This window comes from Acomys minous (assembly GCF_964271855.1).
Source record: "Acomys minous genome assembly, chromosome: 10".
In the NCBI taxonomy this organism is placed as follows: domain Eukaryota; kingdom Metazoa; phylum Chordata; class Mammalia; order Rodentia; family Muridae; genus Acomys; species Acomys minous.
Window position 1 is genome coordinate 17,764,880 of NC_140491.1, and position 20,744 is coordinate 17,785,623.

At 44.5% G+C, this 20,744-nt stretch overlaps 1 long non-coding RNA gene across 1 annotated transcript; it reads left to right on the forward strand.

Annotated features, from left to right (window-relative positions):
- Positions 1-160: 160 nt before the first annotated feature.
- Positions 161-20,038, forward strand: LOC311606342. Its single transcript, XR_014782301.1, has 3 exons — positions 161-183; positions 14,935-15,051; positions 15,955-20,038. It is a non-coding gene; the product is annotated as an uncharacterized lncRNA (long non-coding RNA).
- Positions 20,039-20,744: the final 706 nt, after the last annotated feature.

Below are 20,744 nucleotides of genomic sequence, written 5' to 3' on the forward strand. Positions count from 1 at the left end.
TGGTTCACCATTAGTTTTACTAAATATTGAATGTTGGAAGCTTTTATGGTGTAATTTGTATACTGTGTTAAAAATGAGAAGTTGACCTTCCTATTCAGGCAGAAGACAAACTAAAATCTTTTTGGAACCAGGAAGAGATGCTTGATGTGGCCAGTCAAAAATGCTGCAGTAATTTTTTTAAAGGTAATTTATAGATTAAATACTGTTACTAAATTTGGATGCCCCTTTCTCTTGTTTTAATATTTTGTTTTGTTTTAAGACAGGGTCTTAATATGAAGTACTGACTTACCTGTAATTCACTGTGTAGACTAGGTTGGCCTCAAGTCAGAGTGATTCTCCTGCCTCTACCTCCTCAGTTTTTCAAATATGAAAGGGAAATGTATAGTTGTGTTCTCTTGATGTGTGAGCTTCAGGTGATTTGAGTACTTTTTAGTGTGCCTATTATTACACGGTGCCCAGTGGTTCAGGATCCACATTAGAGAGATGAGAGAACGGACTGGTTCGTTGGCCTCAGGAGTAAGAGAAAAGTAACAGTTATTCGCAGTCATTTTTATGTTGTTTACCTCTGTCTTAACAGAAAATTAGAACCAGATTGTTAGAGACTTTTTAATCAAGCATTTCTAGGAGAACCTACAAGGATACTATGAACAGTGCTCAGGTGTGCTTCACCACCCTGGAATTCTAAGACTGACTCATATACTTCAGAGAGAAACTGACTAGAATTCCTTTTTGATTCTGGCTTATGAGCTCATTGTTCCTCATTTTTTGTCACTACTGTCATGGTTGTCCTACCATGTGGGTCCTGGGGACTGATCTCAGATTGTTGGGTTTGTTGGCCGGTGTCTGTCTGATGAGACATCTTTCCAGTGTGAAGTCAAATTTAATCCATATGAAATTTAAAAGTAAAGTTGACAAGCACAGTAAATGTTTGTTTATACAAGAGTCAGTCACTTCAGTGTGTCCCCCCCACCCCCCCAAAAAAACTTTGGGTTTTAAGACTAAGTAAAATGCTTCACAGGCAGCCATCATACGAGGGTAAGTATTTAGCCTTACCGCCAGTAAGACAAGCATCGTTGCAGTTTTACTTACTGTGAATTGTCTCAAGACATTTGAACTCAGAATAGCAAAACTGTTCTTTCTTGTCTTATTGTTAGGTGAGTAAGATGAGTTTAAATTGGAGTGTTCGGCAAGTATTGTACACTTTGTTATTAAATTATACTTTAGTGACTAATTCCCCCCCACCCCCCACCCCCCACCCCCAGACCGGGTTTTTCTGTGTGACCTTGGCTGTCCTGGACTCACTGTGTAGACCAGGCTAGCCTCAAACTCACAGAGATCCACCTCCCCAGTGCTGGAATTAAAGGTGTGCACTGCCACTGTGCAATAGTTAATGGAGTTTTTAAAGTTCTGCTATTGAACCAGCTGCTATGACACATGCCTTTAATCCCAGCACTGGGAGAGACAGAGACAGTTGGATATCTATGAATAACACTATGTATTTACGGATATAATTTTTTATTTTTCTTGTGTCAAACTTAATTGAGGTTGTTGGATTATGCAATGCCATATCTAACTTTGAAAGCTGCTAATTTCAAAATAGACACTTTTGCTGCATATAGGCTTGCTAAATTTCATAATTACCTATTAAACTTTTAGTAGGTGAAAACAAAAAGTGAAACATTTTAATAAATGCCTGTAACAGAGCAGAATAACGTGAAGGTTGTGAATTAGAAGGGCTTTGGATTTTTAAATGTTTGGTTTTTAGCTTAGTATAGAGGTAGAAGCAACAGGCAAGTAGCCACATAAGTCAGACGCAGACAGCCCGTGTGTACGTATGGCCGTCATGAGGTATTGTTGGCCAAAGACTTATTTTTATATCCAAGCGGGCCTCACAGTTTTCTAAACACAAGGTGATGATGTTCTGATCTCTGTGAAGTCCAGCATGTGAGATTGGGCTCATAACTGACCTAATACAGTAACATGATCTCCCATTTTTCACCTTGCTAGCATTCCTTGTGTGCTGTCATTATGTGTCTGGCTTGTTGGATTTATAAGGCAAGAGAGTTCTTAAATCAGGAAAAAGCTTGCAAACTTGTTACTTTTTAAAAATTGTATATATGTAGTTATTTGTTTGGAGGATGTATATGTGTGTCATATTCTCTTGGAGTGGATTTATATCAGTTTTGAACTATCCAGTGAAGGTGCTGGGAACCAAACTCATGGACTCAGCGAGAACAGTATGGATTCTTAACTACTGATCCATCTCCAGCTTTAAAAGCTACGTAACCCAGTTGGCCAAGAATGTGAACACTTTTTGGAGGGAAACCATACATGTTTTGGAAAGCACTGCTTTGAAGTCACACTTGAGACAAGTAGAACCGAGGACAACTGGTCTTGGTCTGGTAGTTGATAGGCACAGTTTTCTTAAGATGACAGTGAATACAGAAGGAAAGGTTGAGAGAACTCTGATTATAGTGGCCCTCTTTTGTCATTGAAGGGGATGTTTAAATGTCAGTAAGCTCTGTACCCTGGGACCCGAAAACATTGGGATGGCCACCTCAGGACAAATTTGATATGGGGAAAGTTTCAATATTTCTCAGGTTTCTTGAGTGGAAGGAGTCATCAGACAAGGGAAATGCTATTTTTTATTTTAGTCACTTATTTGGGGTGTTGGGGGTTTGAGACAGGGTTTCTCTGTATAGTGTTAGCTGTTTTGTAGACCAGGCTGGCCTCAAACTCCCAACTCTGCCTCCCAAATGCTAGGATTAAAGGCATATGCCACCATGCCTGGCTTTTTATTTTTTAACTTAGAGGTTAATAATACATTCATTGTGCTCGGATTTGTGTGGCTTCTTCAGTGAGTAGATTTACCTTATGCCCTATGGCCCTGCAATGCTTGATTGAGGGCATTAAGTAAGTGTTGGTGATGCTGGCTCATGGATTTGTTGCCTGCAGAAATAATTGGACATTTAAAAGAAGAAATTTTGATTTACCCAAATCTGAATACAGAGGAGCAGAGTAGATTAAGATGTGGCTGCTTTAGGGATGACAGAAACCATCAGTGAACAGGAATTTAGTGCTTATGTTAGCCGAGTGTCAGTCTTGAGTGTAGAACTGTTACCCAGACGAGCTGAACCTTGTTCTAGGTATTTGGATATCACTGTTCAGTGTCATGACAAAGAACCTGATGCTCCATCCGGGGACACGACCCATGTTAATAACCACATTCTCAAAAGAGGGAAAAGCTTATTTTTGTGTAGTCTGTTACTTTATTCTTGATTATAGTGGCCCTCTTTTGTCATGGAGGAAGGCGTTTAAATGTCAATAAGCTCTGTACCCTGGGACCCGAAAACATTGGGTCCCTAACCCTGAGTTAGTGTACTTTTAAATGTATAATCTGTACTAAAATACTGGAGACTACTTGGGAAAAATAAGGTTATTTTAAAGCTTTGTATTTGGATGTTTCTTATAACTTAGCTCCTAAGTTAAATTATCCTTATGAAACTTTGGATTTGAAATTTTATCTTTTCCCTCATTTTAGAAGGAACTCAGTAAACTCTAAATAAGTGTACCTGTGCCTTTGTAGAAGAATCTTATTTTCTTAGTGCAGTAAGAGTTTTCACAAAGCTGGCTGCTTTAGCAGTGGACCAGATCTGCTCTTACTAACTTCGGTGAAAGTTAGCTGATAGAGACTAGGGAAGACTTAAACCCCACAGTTTTCTTCCTTCCACAGAGAGATGTGATGGCAGATAGGTGTGTTTTGGGAGAGAACTGGTTATGCTTGAGAGAAGCAGATTTTATCCAGCCCACAAGGTTCCAGGCAGTAGAGAAAAAAGCATGACGAGAGAGAAGAAAGCAGTCAGTAGTTAGGATTCTTGCAGAGACTGAGTGACATACACAACTCCAAGGCAGGTGACCTTTTTTCCCTGATATTGGAAGAAGTAGAATTAAAGGTCATTGGCCTGGTCATCAGTGCTCAACCACGTCAACTCTGCACGGTTTGGTTCTGTTGACCTTGATCAGCTGCCATCTTGTAGGATTGTGGTGCTCAATGTATTTTGCAAGATGCCCAAGCTCTACCCTAGCCTCTGATGGACCTGGGGACCTGCGTTGTTGGTGCAGTCTTAAGGACTTGCTCTAACTGGGCAGTACTCGTTCTCCTGCGGGGATTACAGGTCTCCGGCCATGCTCTTCTCCCCAGTCTAGTTTTCCGTTCTGTTGGCTAATCACAAGAAATGAACATGTAAGGTTGGATGAAGTATGGTTTTTGTTTTGGCTTTTTAAATTTTTATGTATTTGAGTGGGCATGTGCACTGTGTGTGGGCCTGGTGCTTTCAGAGTTAGAGATGGTTCTGAGCTACCGCTTTGGTGTTGGAAACTGAACCCAGATCCTTTTGAAGAGCAGCCAGTTTTCTAACCAATGGGCCATCTCCAACCTTAAGATAGGTGTGTAAAGCCAGCACCTGTATTCCTTATTCTAGTAGGTTTCAGGACAGCCACTCTTGATGGTGGCTGTGGAGCAGTGCTGTGCACCTCTGAGCAGGCTTACTCCCAAGTTTGTTGGATAGAAACCTTAATATACTGTATGGATAGTGAACTTTATCTTCTGTTTGTTCATACCCAACTGCCTGTCGTTGAGACTGGGAGCCATCTTGGTGATATATTTGTTACTTTTTCCATCTCTGGACTTGGGCATTTGAAATTCAGAGCAGTTTTCTTCTGCTAACCTGCAAGAGCCATGTTTTAAATATGTCAGTGGTGTAGCACCAAGCCCAGCGTGCTGTAATTTTTCAACAATATTTTTTTCTTTTTAATTAATGTTTTAGACTAACACAAAGAAGTGGGTTTTATTTTGGCTTTTAAAACTTTATCATCTGTGTGTGTACCCATTCTCATGGCACGCCTGTGGCGGTCAAGAGGACAGTCTTCAGGAGTCAGTTCTGTTGTGTGGGTCTTAGATTCAGGTTGTTTACTCTGCTGCAAGAGCTTGTACACACTGAACCATGTGGCAAACCCTCATTGTGACATTTTTATATATTTGGCATTTGTTCTAATTTATCCCCTGTACCTTCCCTCAACCCCCAGCAGATATAGTAAAAATGTATGCTGTGGCTTGTTTTTATGGCTGGCTCTTTGTTCCTTTTTGGTACTAGAACTCTGACTACTATACTCACTCCTTTTTCAACCACTAAGCTAGAAACTGGACTGTCCAGTGAGGAGAGTGTAGCATCCTGAACAGTCTGAACTGGGTTTAAACCTGTGCTTTCTTCTGGCAGTGACATGGTGGGCTGATGACTTTCGAGAATAATTTCCTCACTTACAGAGGGGGAGAACTGGTTACTGGGAGTGTCTGACTAACACCTCAGGGGGTTGCCCTAAGTGGCATTTTCCCATCTTTCCTTTCTGGTAGAACTAAATAAACAGTAGTTGTGGAGTCTGAGTGAAGCTGCTTAGTCTTGAAATATTTCCTGCAATGTGTCAGAGGCCACAGTAGTTTCCAACTCCTAGGATTCTTAAAGTCTTCTGAAGAGCATCTAAGTATAGATGTGATGTCACGTTGTGACGTGCTGTGACAGGAGGGCTTCACTGAGTGAGAACCACAAGCTTTCTCTGGAGAAACCACATTTTATTACTGATTCTATAGTGTTTATGATAAAGCTTGTGGCTTCTGTTGTATAGTCTGACTGTCTGCAAGTAAATGAGTGGAGTGTGTGTGTGTGTGTGTGTGTGTGTCTCCAGGGGAAATTCATGGTGTACGGAGGTTCACAGGGAAAGAGACTGCACTTGCTCTAGCCTTGTCAGTCTCCAGAGGGTGGTTTTTGACCCTGCACGGGCAGAAGATATGATCCTTCTGAGATATAGCACTTTGTTTTGTAGTAGTCTTCTCCCCCACCCTGTCCCCAGTTACAAAAAGGGAAAATACATAACCAAATGGTGCAAGTGAGGCATGTAGCCTGCTGTACTTGCTATTAGAAAATAACACATGGCTTTTCTGTAGGGAGGTTTTGGGGCTTTTGTTTCTGGGACTGAATTTTATCTACTTAGTAATTGTGAGTTTCAGCCTTATGCTCACTTACTGAGTTATCTCTTACAACTAGTAGTGCGCTGAGCACTTTCCATATCCATTGGATTTCCTATAGTATTTCTCAGGGCAGCTAGATATCCTTTTGTGGTTACTGTTTTAAATTATGCTATTAGAAAAAATTACAACTAAAAGTAAAATGACATGTCATCACCCCTACCCTTTTTTCATCCAGGTAATTATCTGGTTTCTGGCTATAGTATTGTGATGAGCCCTTAGCTTGTGGAAAGCCTGGGTGTTGTGGTGAGGGTTAAACGAAACAGGATGACAGCCTATGAAATGGTGTTGTCATAACTTATCAGTGGGTAGTAAATAGGGTAGTTGCCTTCTGACACCATTTGAGTGAAGGCAGTGTAATTGCATGGGGCCTGTTCAGATAAGCTCTTGAATCCACAGTCAGATGTGTGAATGCTGTTGTTAGAGTATTTTATTATTTAAGATTTGATTTCTTCAGTGATTCCCCCCCCCCTCCCCATAAATTCCACTTTACATCAAAAGTTATTTGGAAAATGTTTCACTGTATCCATTCCTGGAAAATTTAAACTTAGAATCATAGGGAAATCCAATAACCATAAAAAGTTAGAGACATGAAAATAAAGTTGGTAGTTTATTCTGATAAGACTCCTCTAATGTTGAAGCAGGCAATTCATGCTAGGAATTTGTAGGGTTTTTAATTTGTTACTTCTTGAAGACTTGCCCTAGCTTTCTAAACATATCACATTGACAGTTCCAGCCTCATTGCTTCTTGGGACAAACAGTAAACATGAAACCACTAAGTATTTTCCAAGGTACTCAGGGAAAGGCTGCAGCCATTTGAACTAATTTCACATGCTTTGTCAACTTGGATTTCTTACTAGGTTAAAAATTCATTTTGGTTTTATGGTGTTAAATTTTATCCTCTGATTCAACTGTTCTGATGATTGAAAGAGAAGGGTTTTAACCTCTGCAGTCATGTGCCACAAGACACTGGCTCTGGCTTTGAAAATGATAGTGTATGTTTTCTTTTTGTGGAATGGGAGGGCCATGTGCATGGGGACCTCCTTTGCAATAGGAATAACTGTCCTAGAATCAGAAAGGACAATGCGCTAGGATTGAAGGAGCTCAAGGGTCGTTGACTTCCAACCCTCACTTTTATCTTGAAAAAAAAAAAAAAAAACCAAGTCCTAGAGATAAAAGTTGTACAGGGTCATTCAGATTATTATTTATCTCTTCATTCCAAGGGAGAACATGCTCTCTGTACACAGCACATCCCCGGAGCCTTTTTCGTTTTAAATCCTACTTGATCTCCCCGTTTTACCTTTTTAAAAACAAGTTTTTGATTAGAGTCTTTATGTGTGTTTTGTTTTCATGTGCATCAGGCTCAATTGGTGCCTGCAGGGGCTAAAAGAAGGCATTGAATCCCCTGGAACTGGAGATACAGGTGGTTGTGAACCACATGGGGGTGGTGAGAATTCAGGTCCTCTACAAGATAAGTGTTCATTACTGCTGCGCTAGCTCTCCAGCCCATAAAAATTTTGAGCTGGGGGTGATAGTGCAAGTCTTTAATCCCAGCAGAAGCATGTGTGTGTCTCAGCATTAGAGGCCAGCCTGGTCTTCAGAGACTTTTTTTTTAAACAAGTGGCATGAAGGTAAACTTAAAATGTTGATAGTTTCAAATAAATTTTTTGAGTAAAAAAAAAAGCGATAGTTTCAAAACAATATCCTATGTTCGTTTTAATGATTTAACTGTGGAGGGCAGTATAAACCTTTGTTAGCTGTAGAGTGTCACTTTCAAATTGTATGATTCACTTCTGATAAGGCTATGACATATTTTTTACAACTAGAGATGAAGTTTACTTATTTTTCTTTATTTCTTTATCAGGTAGATAATAGCCTAACCATGAAGTGATTATTTTGAGGGAAAGCTTGGTTTCTGGAAGGCAAGTTTCCAGTTTAGTTGAGTCCCTGTTTGTTTGAACATTTAGTGTAGAGTAGCTACTTTGCTCAGTACTTACCACTTGCTGTTCGTTACTGCCCAGCCAAGGCAAGAGAACACTGAATTACGTTACCAGTCCTTGGTGTAGTGGTCGTCCATTGCAAGTCTTGGCAGCAGTAGGGGAGTGAGGCCCACAGTGCCCACCCACTTCATCTCCACGTCATGCTGGGCTCTGTGGTCAGCCCCCACCAGTGCAAACAGACTTCAGTGTTTTAGCCCCATGTCCTTTGTAGTACACGTCTATGGCTTTTTCACTTACTCTTACCTCTGTCTGCTTATTGGCAGATGTCAGAACACACCAGGTCTCACATCCTTATTGTTGGAGATTTCAGTCACTAGTCATCTCTAAGACATTGCAGCTCCAGTATTTTGGTGCTAGGGGCCTTTCAGGTTGTCTTCTAAATTGGTGATTGTCACTGGCCTTTCCTCCCTCATCTTTTAATCAAGAGAAAGGATTGAGGCCATAGCCCTCTGTTCTCTAGGGAATTATTTCTTCAGATTGGGAAAGATAGACATTGATGTTCACATGAGTGGAAGTTTAGTAAGTTTTCCCTGATACAAGTGGCATACTTGGGCCAACTGATTTCACATGGTTCTGTGGGCAAAATTAATTGGGGGGGGGGAGGGGTGCTAACAACCTTTATTTTCTTTTCCCTGGTGACTGACATCCAGTGGTCAGGATTTTAGATCAGGAAACCGAAAAATTCTCAGCCTCCTGTCACAATCTCCACCAAAGGAGTGGCTACAGCTCTGGGCCAGGGGCCAGCTGGCTGGTGTGACGGCCCCTACAGCCCTGGGCACGGTTAACTAACTGCAGGGAGTGTTTGTTCTCTCCTTGCTTTCTAGAATAGAAGCATTCCCATCTCCTCCAGGCTTGCAGAAGTCCCCATGCCACCTAGACTTGGCTCCCTAAGAGAGGGCTGGTAGAGATGTACACTAGGGTTTTTTTTTTTTTTTGAGGTAGATTTTTTTTAAATGGCCACCTTTCCCTCCAGCCATTGAATAGCTTGTTTTGATTTTATTTGATTTTTGTTCTTTCGAGACAGGGTTACAGGGTTTCTCTGTAGCTTTGGCTGTCCTGGAATTCAAGGCCAGGTTGGCTCTGCTGCGTTGAAGGCGTGCGTGCACCACCATGCCCGGTTTCATTGAGTAATTTTTAAGGTTAGAAACGTGTTTGGCTTTTGCTCAGGTGTGTGCATATAAAAGAAACTGGAAAAACAGCAGGCCAAGGAGGAGACTTGAGCAGAATCAAGAGACGGGCTAGTCTTGAAGGAGGGTCTCTTGTCTTGGCCCAGGATGTTCAGTATGGACAGAGTTGTTCAGAACACCATGTTTGCTGACACCTAATTCAGCTATGAATTTATCCTGTGGGGATTATTGTGTGACAAATGACGTATGAATTATCCCTGTGGTAGACTTTATTCTTGAGATATTTCTGGTTTAAAGACTAGTCTAGGCCAATACAACTAAACAGAATGACCTGAGGGCTTAAGTAGAGGGAAGTGTAAAAGGACAATCCATGTGCACTTAAAGATCCCTTCACTATGGCAATGTTGCAGAACCTCCAGCTGACCCAAGATAAAGGTGTGCATCAAATGGACTGAGCTGGTGAGGACCGTGGAGACCTGGGAGTCTGTTGTTACCTTGTAATTTAGACGGCCCTGAAGGACTACATTTGTTTTTTCCAGGCGGGGTTTCTCTCTGTATAACCCTGGCTGTCCTGGAGCTTACTTTGTAGGTTAGGCTAGAGCTCTGCCTGCCTCTGCCTCTGCCTCCCAAGTGCTGGGGTTAAAGGTATGTGCCACCACTCCTGGTATACACACAGTTCTTACCAGATAAAGTAAAAAAAGAGGTGTATGGTAGAGGCAGAGCTGTCAATTGTGAGGGTGTTTTGTTTTGTTTTTTTTGTTTGTTTGTTTTTTTTAACTAGAGTCTTGGGGGTGGTTTAGGTTTTGGGGTATTTGAGACAGGATCTCTATATACCCCCTGGTTATTCTGAAACTTATTCCATAGACCAGGCTCAGAGATCGTACACAGACCTCAAACTCAGAAGAGATCCACCCGTCTCTGCTTCTCAAATGCTGGGGTTTTTGTACAAGGTGAAAGATAACCTAGTAATTTCTTCCTCGGGTATTTTGCCAGCTCCTGTTGTTGACGAGGCTTCGTTTTTCTGCTTGTGTTGCTGCCTTTGTCAGGAGTTAGTTAGCCACACATAGGTTTGTCGGTTCTACTTCTAGGCATTTTCCATAGACCTGTTTTTATGTCAGTACCAGGTTATTTTTGTCACCGTAGCTCTGCAGTGTATATATTTGAGGTCAAATATTTTGATGCCTCCATTGCTGAGAGCAGTATCCCAGACTGCTATAAAATACCATTTATTTATTTATTTATTTGGTTATTTGAGATAGGGCTTCTCTGTGTACACTTGTCTGTCCTGGACTTGCTTTGTAGACCGGGCTGGCCTTGAACTCAAGGAGATCTGCCTCCTGGAGTGCTGAGATTACAGACATGTGCCACTGCGCCATGCTGAATATCATTTATTATGTATTATGAATCCTCCATTTACTATTTAGCTGTATTTGCCTTGATGAATTTCTGTGTATGAATGGGAAGTAAAAGATTTGCTAATGTTTGAGGAAATACTTCACAGTGTGGTTTAAACCTGTTCTTGCTTCAGAAGTTTGTGGCCAAAGCCTGGTATCCTAAAAAGAATACAGAGTTGAGAGACATGGGTGAAGTCATGGTCTTGGATTCAAATTCTGGATCCACTGGGGATATCATTTGGCATCTTTTAGGTTTTTGTTGAATGGGTATGTATATACTTTGTTGAATAGGTATGTAGCACCCTCTTGTTTGTATTAAGAAAGTACTTAGCAGATCAAATGCATCTCCTGTCTACACTAGGGTCGTATTTCTCTGATCCAGATTTCCTAGTCATCTTTCCATGATATCTCTACTTTAAATTTCAGCTTCTAGCCGTGCATGGCGGTGCACACCTTTAATCCCAGCACTCAAGAGGCAGAGGCAGGTGGAGCTCTGAGTTCGAGGCCAGCCTGGTCTACAAAGTGAGTCTGGGATAGCCAGGGCTGTTACCCCTGTCTCTAAAAACCAAAAATAAAAAATAAAAATTCATCTTCCAAGTGGCATCAGGGGCTCCTCATTAGCCAAAAGGGAAGATCAGGCCCTGCTTGGCGGGAACACGAACTAACACAGAGCTGCCTGAGAGCCTGCATAGCCCAGGCTTCAGCTGCTTCCGGTCTGCACACCCTTACTAATTGACTGCTGCAGAGTTAACGCTCAGCTGAGGAAGGGTCTTCTGTATGTGTGGGCTCTGCCCACTGGAGTCAGAGTGCCATGGTCTACAGTCTGGAAAGGTGGGCATCAGACAGCAGTGCTTGGCACAGGTCGTGATCCACATACCCAGGTGAAGTCAGCTCACCTGAGAGTCAGTTTGTACATCCCAGGGTCTTTATATATCCAGTCAATGGTGATGTTGCCCACGTTTACAGTAAGGTTGAATAGACTGCTTGGTTGTTACCCAGTTGTATGACCTTAGGGATACAAGAATAATAGCAATATTATGTAATTATAATAGTAATAGCAATAATGTGTATGGCATTTGTTCTGATTTAGAAACATTTACATCTGAAATACCAAGTGTGTGTTTGGTCAAAGTCACCACTTCAGTGACAGTAGCTTAAGTCAAACCTTACAGGACAAACCTCATCTAAGGTGACATTACCCTCAAACTTCTCCCTGCCCTGAGAGCTGACAGCAGCCACAAAGCTAGACCTACACCACAAGTCCCCTTTGGGAAAACCTATTTCTATATCAGCTGGTCCATGGCTTTTCCAGCATTGGCGCATCATGTTTGGTTTGCAGCTGGCCTTCTGGTGTCTGTCGTAGCCTGGGAAGTGTGACCTGAACACATCTGGGTGGTGGGAGGATGCACCCCTACTTTGTTACTGCAGCAGTAGCCTCTGGCCATGAGAAGCAATACCTAATTCGCAGGACACTTGGGGGTGTCTTACCTCTAAAGTGGGTTTACCATGTTCTTGCAGCTGTGAACACAGCCAGCATTTTATGTATGTGGGGCTGGATGGGTGCATGTGAAAGTCAAGAGACAACTTGTAGGACTCAGTTCTTTCCAACATGTAGGTGCTTAGGAAAGAAATTGGGTTGTCAGGCTTGGTGGCAAGTGCTGCTCACCTGCTGAGCCATCCCCGCCGCTCCTTTTGGTTTTCTTAAACTCGGGCACTGAAGCTTGTGTGAATCAAGTTCTGACAGTACATAAGAAATGAGCATGGCTGTGTCCACTGAGATTGAGTGACGCTAAGGTAGGACTTGACCTGAGTGAAAGCTGCAATTGTTTGGTTTCCATTCCCAGATAACTATCCTGTGCTTCTTGGGAACTAACTTTCTGTGTCATTCCACAGGGATACTTTATTTTGTAGCACTGTATTTTGAGTCTAGATTTTACAGTATCCCCTCTCAATGCCCTAAATATTGCAGTGGGTACATCTCATCTGTTGCTTCTCGACACTCCGTGCTGCTACCTCCACAAACTCTCCTGAGCACACACAAATCATCTGTAGCTGCCTCCTGTTCTCCGGGCTGTTGCTTCGGGCACATGGGCTACACATGAGACCAGAGGGCCTTACTGTCTTGCTTAAGCAAACACACAGCGCTAGTCTGTGTCCCCTGCCTGACTCCCCAGTGCACCCTGCCACCTATGTGGCTGCCAGCAGCTGGCCTTACTGTCCCATTTTTATTTTCTCTGCTAGTAAGTGTGCACATGTCTGCATGCAAATGGAGGACTCTACATTTGTAGTTAAAAAGCCACATTGACTCTTCTCCAAAGAGTTCAAACTTTCAACGAGACATTTCAAACCTGCACAGAAGGTGTCTGTTTCTCCCTTTACTTCTAGACCTCTTATCTCTAGGTGTACCTGTGGCTTCTTTGCTGAGGGAGTCTTTCTTACCTGTGTGGCTGCCCAGCCCCACCCATCCCTTTTTCCAGACTACCCTCCTCAATGCTCCATCCACCCCTTATCTGCTAAATAAGCCCTTCTCTGGTCTCCCCACCCAGACTAGCAGGGTGTGAAGACTTGAGTTCCTCGTATTTTGATTGGTCAGAGGTAGGCACTATACTCGTGTGATAGGCTGAATTTATGGACTACCAAAGCTGTCAACACCCTAGTCCCTGAATTCTTGAGTCTGCTACCGTCCACTCTAAAAGGGACTTCGCAGGTGTGATTAAGGATCTTAAAAATGTAAGAAGTTATCCTGGATGTTTACCTGGACCCAAAATAATCATGAGGGTCTTGGTAAAAGGGGCAGAAGGGTCACAGTGCTGGGTATGATGCCTTCTCAGAGGCTAGAGCGATGTGAGGAAGGGAGGGATACCTGTAGCCTAGAAACCGGAGGGCAAGGAAACTTCATCTCCTAAAGCTTGCTGAAGGAACGCAGGTCCGCTGCAAAGCCTGTGCTTTGTCCTAGCAGCAATAGGAGACTACAAGTGTATGGCATGCTTTTGTAGAAAGCTGTTCGTCACTGTGGCAGTCCCTTCTAGTTTCCTCTTCCTGATATGCGTTTCTTGAATACCCAGGTGGCTTGCTTTCTTCCATCCTACCCTTGCCCACCTCCTGGGACCCGTGTGTTCACAGGTCTGCTTCAAGTCATGCCCTTGTGCAGCTTACTCCTTCCATTTATCTGTCATCCCACTCGACTTGGAGTAACCTGCCGCTACTCTGAGAGTGTCGTTTATGTTTAGCTTTTTAACTGTGTATGTGTGTGTGTATGCCAAAGTGTACATAGGGAGGTCAGGACAGTCTATGGAAGTGAGGTCTTCCCATCATGTGGGTTGCAGAGCTTGAACTCTGGTCATCAGGCTTGGCAAGAAAGTACCTTTACCTCTTGCCAGCATGGAAAGCTTCTATTCTTATTTCCATGTGAGAGCAAGGGCTTAAGCACAACTCACTTCTCCCTAGCACAGAGTGGGGTCCCATTAAGTCATTGTGGAAAGAGGCGAGGAAGGAAGGAGCTAGCTTGTAAGGACCCTCTCACTTAAGGGCTTCCTAAGTGATGTTTCCACTTCATCCCAGTTCTTACAGTGCAGTTTGTATATTTTTCTTAAAATCTTCCACTAAAAGGATACTGTTTCACTATTGGAATTCTTCAAACAGTGCCGATTGCCAGCAAGACATCAGAGTTCACTTGACACAATATATGACAAAGATCAGTGCCTTAGGTCAGGGTCAACAGCTTTATAAAAGCACAAATTACAGGGATTTAAGCTGCTGTGCTGGGCCAAGAGCAAAGGGGACCAGTGGTCTCAGTAGGCCCACCTGGGCTCCCCTAAGCCGTGCTGTCCAGTAAGCTAAGTGGGAGCCAGTGGGTTAAGCCACTTACTCCCTGCCTTGCCAGAATGAGCCCAAATCAGTCTGAATGGTCATGTCGTAGCTGACTCCTGAACATAGCCTCTTCTGCAAGGGACTTGACAGGCTTTTTGATCTTGAGGTTCTCTCGACTCAGTGCAAAGGCTGCCGGGTAACTGGTGACCTTATAGCCTTTTAGATCTGGTAATGCGATCTGCCTTAGGCTGTTCCTAGATAGCCAGAGTTGCCCGAAGTAAACATCTCTTGGAACAGCCTTGAACCAGTGGGGAAGGAGGTACGTGGAGGAAAACTCTCCTTCAGCTGAGTGGCCCCAGCAGACTGGAGTTCCAGTTAGTAAAGCCCTCTGATTGGCTTCCGTGTGTCTCACAATATATCTTTGCACATTGGGAAGAGAAACCGTGCAGGGTCTTAGACCCTTGATGCTTCCCTGGTAACATGCCATAAACTTGATAGTTTATAAACAGCGCTGTCTTTCCCAGGGTTCCAGAGTTAGGAAGCCCAAGATGAAGGCACTGGTATACTCCGTCTGGTGGGACTCTTCTCTGGTTCACAGATGGCATCTTGTCAAGGTGCTACGTCTTCAAGTGACAGAAGGGGTGAGTGAGTTCTCCGGCCTCTTAAAGGTACCAATCCTCTTAAGTGTTGAAGAGCTCTACCCTCACGGCCAGGTCACCTCCTAGGCTCCCTGCCTTCTGATACAATGACTGATGGTTAGCGTGTCAACAGGAGCATCCTGTGGGAGGTCACGTGCAGACCATAGAACACCTATGATGGTTGTGGTGGGAGCAGTGCCCTCAGCGTTTGTCTCACCCACAGGACCTACTCAGGAAATATTCACCTTTACTATAATAAGCCCAGTAAATACTTTGCATATTGTAGAAGTTCTTTCCGACAAGACTGGAAGTGGCTAGTTGGTTAATGAAGTGGCGGATCTTTCATAATGTTCCATTCCATCCATACCTTAACTCAAAAGCATACACATATCTGAAGATGGCATGACAGGGCTAGTGCTGGGTGAAACAAGCAGGCAGGCGCTCATTAGAATAGACTGCTCTTGTGTCTGCCCGCTCCTAAAAGGAAGGGCCTCCTGGAAATGTACACTCTAGGCTCCTCGCTGGCCTAAGTTCCTCTTTGTCATCTAAGTGTGCTGATTGACATGCTCTGCTTTGTATAAGCCACACCCTTAAATGCTGCATCAACTGTGGCCTCCAAGAGGAACTTAAACACACTTGCAGAACTGATCCGAGGAACCTTACTTTACCCTCCAACGCTTAATGTTTTTCTAGCCCGTGCCAAAACCCACAGCATGTTCTTTTAAGCAACTTAACATCTCTCCAGTCATGCCAGGATGTTCTACTCGGTTTTTATAGGCACATGAACTTCTTTTCACACTTGTTTTTAAATAGGCTTCATAATATGTAATGCAACTGTAAAAGCAAAGGAACAGAATAATACTTCCTGGTGGTGAGCCTCTTGCATCTTGTTCTGTGTGTTTGCAGAGTCGGAATTTGCATCCACCTCCCGGGGGTCAGGTTGCCTGTTGGAGGATGGAGTAAACCAGCCGTGTCGACTTTCCTGAGCAGACGTTAACTCACTAGGTGGCCGTGTGGGGGCATACTCAAATGGAGCTTCCAGCATGTCACCAGCTGTGGCCATCACCAAATGCTCCATGGGTAATAAAAAGCTGCTTAGTTGAAGGAAAGTACCACATTATGTTTAAAGAGGTAAGGGAAGCGCCCCCAAATCAGCTGGTTTGTTTCTCCTGTAAGCCATGGACACACCTTCACTAGAGGACAGGAAATGACAACATGAGAGGCAGCAAATCTTTTCCAGTAGGAGATGAGGATCATAGAGAGTTGGGAAGAAGCCTCACCGTGGTCACTGTAGATGAGCCAGGCTCCTGTAGCTGTGGCTCTTACAGCATGAGAAAGCAACACATGGGAGGACAGAGGTGTGGAAATCAGCAGGAGATGCAGTTCTAGATGGAGGCCCGGCATCGTTGATTGTCCATCTGTGACCAGTGCCTGGCAGACCATTCCTGCCTCACAAAGACTGGAAGAGATTCCGTTCCAAGCACAAAGTGTACCCCTCATGAGCAGCAACTCACTCACTGTGGTTAGAAATGGGGGAATGTAGCTCGTTTTACATTTAAAATTGAAATGCAGTAATAGCTGGGTGTTACGCCTTCGAAACCAGCAGGTGCATCTCCGTGTTTGAGGCTACCCTAGTCTACACAGCAAGTTTCAGGTCAGGGCTGCATAGTGAGACTGTCTCGAACATAAAATAACAGTATTTCCAGATACAGCACCACAAGATTCTTTCCACATGTTTCCGCAGTGGGAGCCAGTGCAGGATTGAGTCACTGATGGGTCCTGGGGAGTACCATGACTCGAGTGCTAGCCTAGCTTACAGCAGAGAGGCCCTGCCGGTGGGGTGAAGGTGGCGACACCCCAGCACTGCAGAGGTGGGGGGGGGCATTAAGCTTGAAACTTGGGTTACTTTAGACCCAGTGAAAGAAACAGGAGCTCAGTGTATGAAGCCATTTCTAAGTCTGGCCAGTCTCTGGGAATGTCGTGGCCTTGAACTTGGGTAATAAATACCCATAGAACCAGAAGCATGTGGAGAATTCACACACACTGAGACTTCAAACTAGCCCACTGTGTTTTTGTAGGCAGGAGCAATGGTGGTAATTTCTAGAAGAGGGGGCTGATGAAATCCATTCATTGCACTAACGTTTCCACAAATTTGTATGATCCGCTTCACTCAGCCTCCCTAAGGGGTCAGCACTGAGGTTTCCTACCCGGCTGCCGGCCGCTTGCCCCAGTGCTGGGCACAGCACACTCAGCCCCTGTGCCTGGCTGTTCCGGTAGAAGCTCCAAGCTACTCCCACTTCCCACCAGGTCCTCTTCCACTTTTTCCCCCCCCCTGAACCAGTGTCCTGAGGATACCGAGCTGATTCCTTATACAAACCTGTTGAGCTAAGGTACCCACTGGCTGAGCCTGACTCATTTAAAATGTATTTTTCATATCATAACTGGATTGTGAATTCTGGTTTAGAAAATTCCTGGCTCCTAACCCAGGTATCTCAGCTCGCACTCTCTCTCTCTCTCTCTCTCTCTCTCTCTCTCTCTCTCTCTCTCTCTCTCTCTCTCTCTCCCCCCCCCTCCCTTTCCCTCTCCCTACACACACACACAGAGAGAGAGAGAGAGAGAGAGAGAGAGAGAGACAGACAGACAGACAGACAGACAGACAGACAGACTGACTGACTGACTGACTGACTGACTCTGGTGGAGGTACAATGGCTAAGTGGCCAGCTTTACTGGCCCTGCTTCCGTACTTTCTGCGCGTTCCTTATTTTGCCAAGCCATACGTTCTCAAACTGACCGTTTACACGTTTCATGTGTCTTTAACAATCAGGGGCAGCTTCAGCAAAGTCGAGCACACCTGCTTCTTCTTGCAGGGCTCAGGACTATGCACTTTGTATTTCAGCAAGACAGGCCATCTGCCATGCCTCACTAACTTCTAAGACTCCAAACCTTTCTCACAGAGAACCATCTCGCATCAGTGTCACCAGGAGCATCTGCCTATTTGGTGTGCCCACATCTCTTCCCTTCTTGCAGGCAAAACCCAGGGCTCCTCGACCCTGGGTCCTGGAGACTGCCTGGCAGAGCCAGAGAGGCCCGCTTTCCATCAACATTTCTTCTCTTAGCTCTGAGATCCTCGTTAACTAATTTTTCTAGCCCCAGATTTCTCAGGTTTAATTGAAGACACTTGAGCCTTGAGCTGGGTGGTGGAGGGGCTGCCTGTATTGCTTCACACAAATGGGCCACGAAGGTTCCCAGCTCGCCCTCCCTCCCCAGCACAGGGCCCGAAGAGAGAGAGCACGCGCCCCCTAGTGGGCACTTCTGCCGCTGCACTTGAGCTGAGGCATCTTCGCAGAGAACGCGTGGCTTGATTGCTGTTACCAACTGGTGTGCTGACAGTTGTCTTAGACTAAAATGGCAAGACAATATTCCAAAGAAGGTGATAGGTTTGAGAACAAGGACTGTGGGCTCCATCTCCACTTTACAAATGGTGACCTTGAGGTCACACAGAAGTGTCATTATGGCACTGGGATGCCAGGGTGGCGTTAACAGCCAGGGCCAAGATTTTATTAACCTTCATCATGTGTAGTTCTTAGTTGTGAGGGAACACGAGTGTTGTAGTAATCACTTTGCTTTTGTATGCCAAGGGTGTCTCTAATATCAATTTAGATACTCAAAGAATACAAGTTAGTCATTTGTTTGTTTATTATGCTGGGGAATTGACAAAGTGCTCTATCACTGAGCCACACACCCCCAGAACAAAAGTTACTGTTTATGGAGAATTTGCTCAGCTGGGTGCAAATGCTTCAGATACTTTAACCCTCACCCCAGGAAGAAAGGAGTCTCATTTTACAGCCCAAGTGGAAGCACAGCACTTTTGAGCCAGTTGCTTAAAGTCACACAGCTAACGGGAGAGGGCGGGTGCTGCAGCCCAGAGGGCCTGATAGTTGAGCAGCGCTGCAGCCCACCTCTCGGGGAAGCTACCTGTGGGCCACATGGGTTAGCCAATGAGTGTTTCTGATGTCCCTGCAGGGTGCCCACCTGTGTGCTGGCGCTGTGGAGAATACAAAAGATTCATGAGACTATTTGGTCTATATGATTGCTCCAAAATTGGTTTTGACTACTTAATAAATGGTAAAATCCCCGAGGAGATACTGGATGATGAAATTTAAAAGAGTAAGTTTTTCAAAGTAGGAAGAAACTGGTTAATAGCAAGCTGAAGGGCAAACATCTTAAAAAAAAAAAAAAGAAGAAGAAGAAGCAGCAGCAGCAACCTGGGGAGAAATCAACACTGTATTAGTGGCACGTATGATTTGTATGCCTGTGAGCAAAAGTGTGTGTGTGTGTGTGTGTGTGTGTGTGTGTGTGTGTGCCCTCTCCCTGAGTAACTGAAGCACGGAAGTTCATTAGGACCCTAAGGAAGTGTTAAGAGCAAACCCGCCCTTCAGAGCATCAAGGGACTGGAAGATAAACGATGTCAGATAGGTGCAAATTGGAAACTGCAGAAGCAAAGGCATGATCTGAGGAATGCATTTACAAAAATATCAGATAAATAATAAATTATTAAATATGTTAAAAGCTAAAAGGATCCTTGTATCTGCAAGGCTCTTAAATTCAAGAGAAAAAAAATTAAAGATGTCAGGTTGGATTGGTCCAACAGGGTAGAGGCAGGGAACTGGACACAGTCTGGCTGGATTAATGCTCCTTTGAACCAAGGAACACCCCAACAGAACATGCTCAGGAAGTCATGGGCCCAGCGTAGGATGGGAGGCTCCTGGGGAAGTGGTGGAGCAAGTTCCAGACACCAAGACATTCGGCACGTGGGTGGTCTCAGTCCAGGAGGCCAGGCCAGGCCAGGCAGGAGGTGGCACTGCTCCAAGCAGGGAGATCTGGCCTACCAAGGCTCTTCTTTAGAATTCCCTACAGTGCCCTGACTGCTGCCTCTGTTTCCAGCTGTTAGCAGCTGCCCAGAGCAGCCAAACTGGAAAGGGAGTCTGAATGTTCAGGAGGCAGCCAGTTCGGGGTGGGGGGGTGGGGGGGTGGGGGTGGAGGGAGGTGGATCATCCACTTCAGAGTGGTTTCCTCCTCCAACCTGCAGGAATTGGTTCTCTCTAAACTCAGGCTTGGCAGCAACCACTCTCCTCCACCCCAAATAGTCCAGTGGTGTTACTAATACTTAGGAAGAGGATGAAGATGGTTTTGGCTCTTGGTTTTGCTTTGGGACTGTGGCAGCTTTTCATGGCAATGAATGCATGTGGGGCCAACTGCTCACTCTGTGGCTGGGAGGAAACCAGGGGCATTAGTTACTTTTCTACTTATGCTCAAATACCTGGTAAAAAGCTAAGTAGGAAAGAAGATACATTTTAGCTTACAGTCCCAGGGGATATGTCTGTCACAGCAGGAAAGGCTTAGGGCAGGGAGGAGAGTGGCTAGTCACGTTGTTTCCATAGACCGCAAGCAGCAAGCAAATGCAATTCCCTGTTCACTTTCTCCTTTTTGTTCAGTGTAGCATCCTAGCTGGTGGATCCATAGGACTTATATTCAGAGCTCAGAGTGGGTCTTTCCAACTGAAGTTGGTTGAATGAGAAAGGCCCCCCCCAAAGTTCATATATTTTAATGCTTGGTCCCCAGTGTCTAGGACTGTTTGGAAAGGATTAGGAGGTGTGGTCTTATTGGAGGAGGTGCCTCACTGGGATGGGATTGGA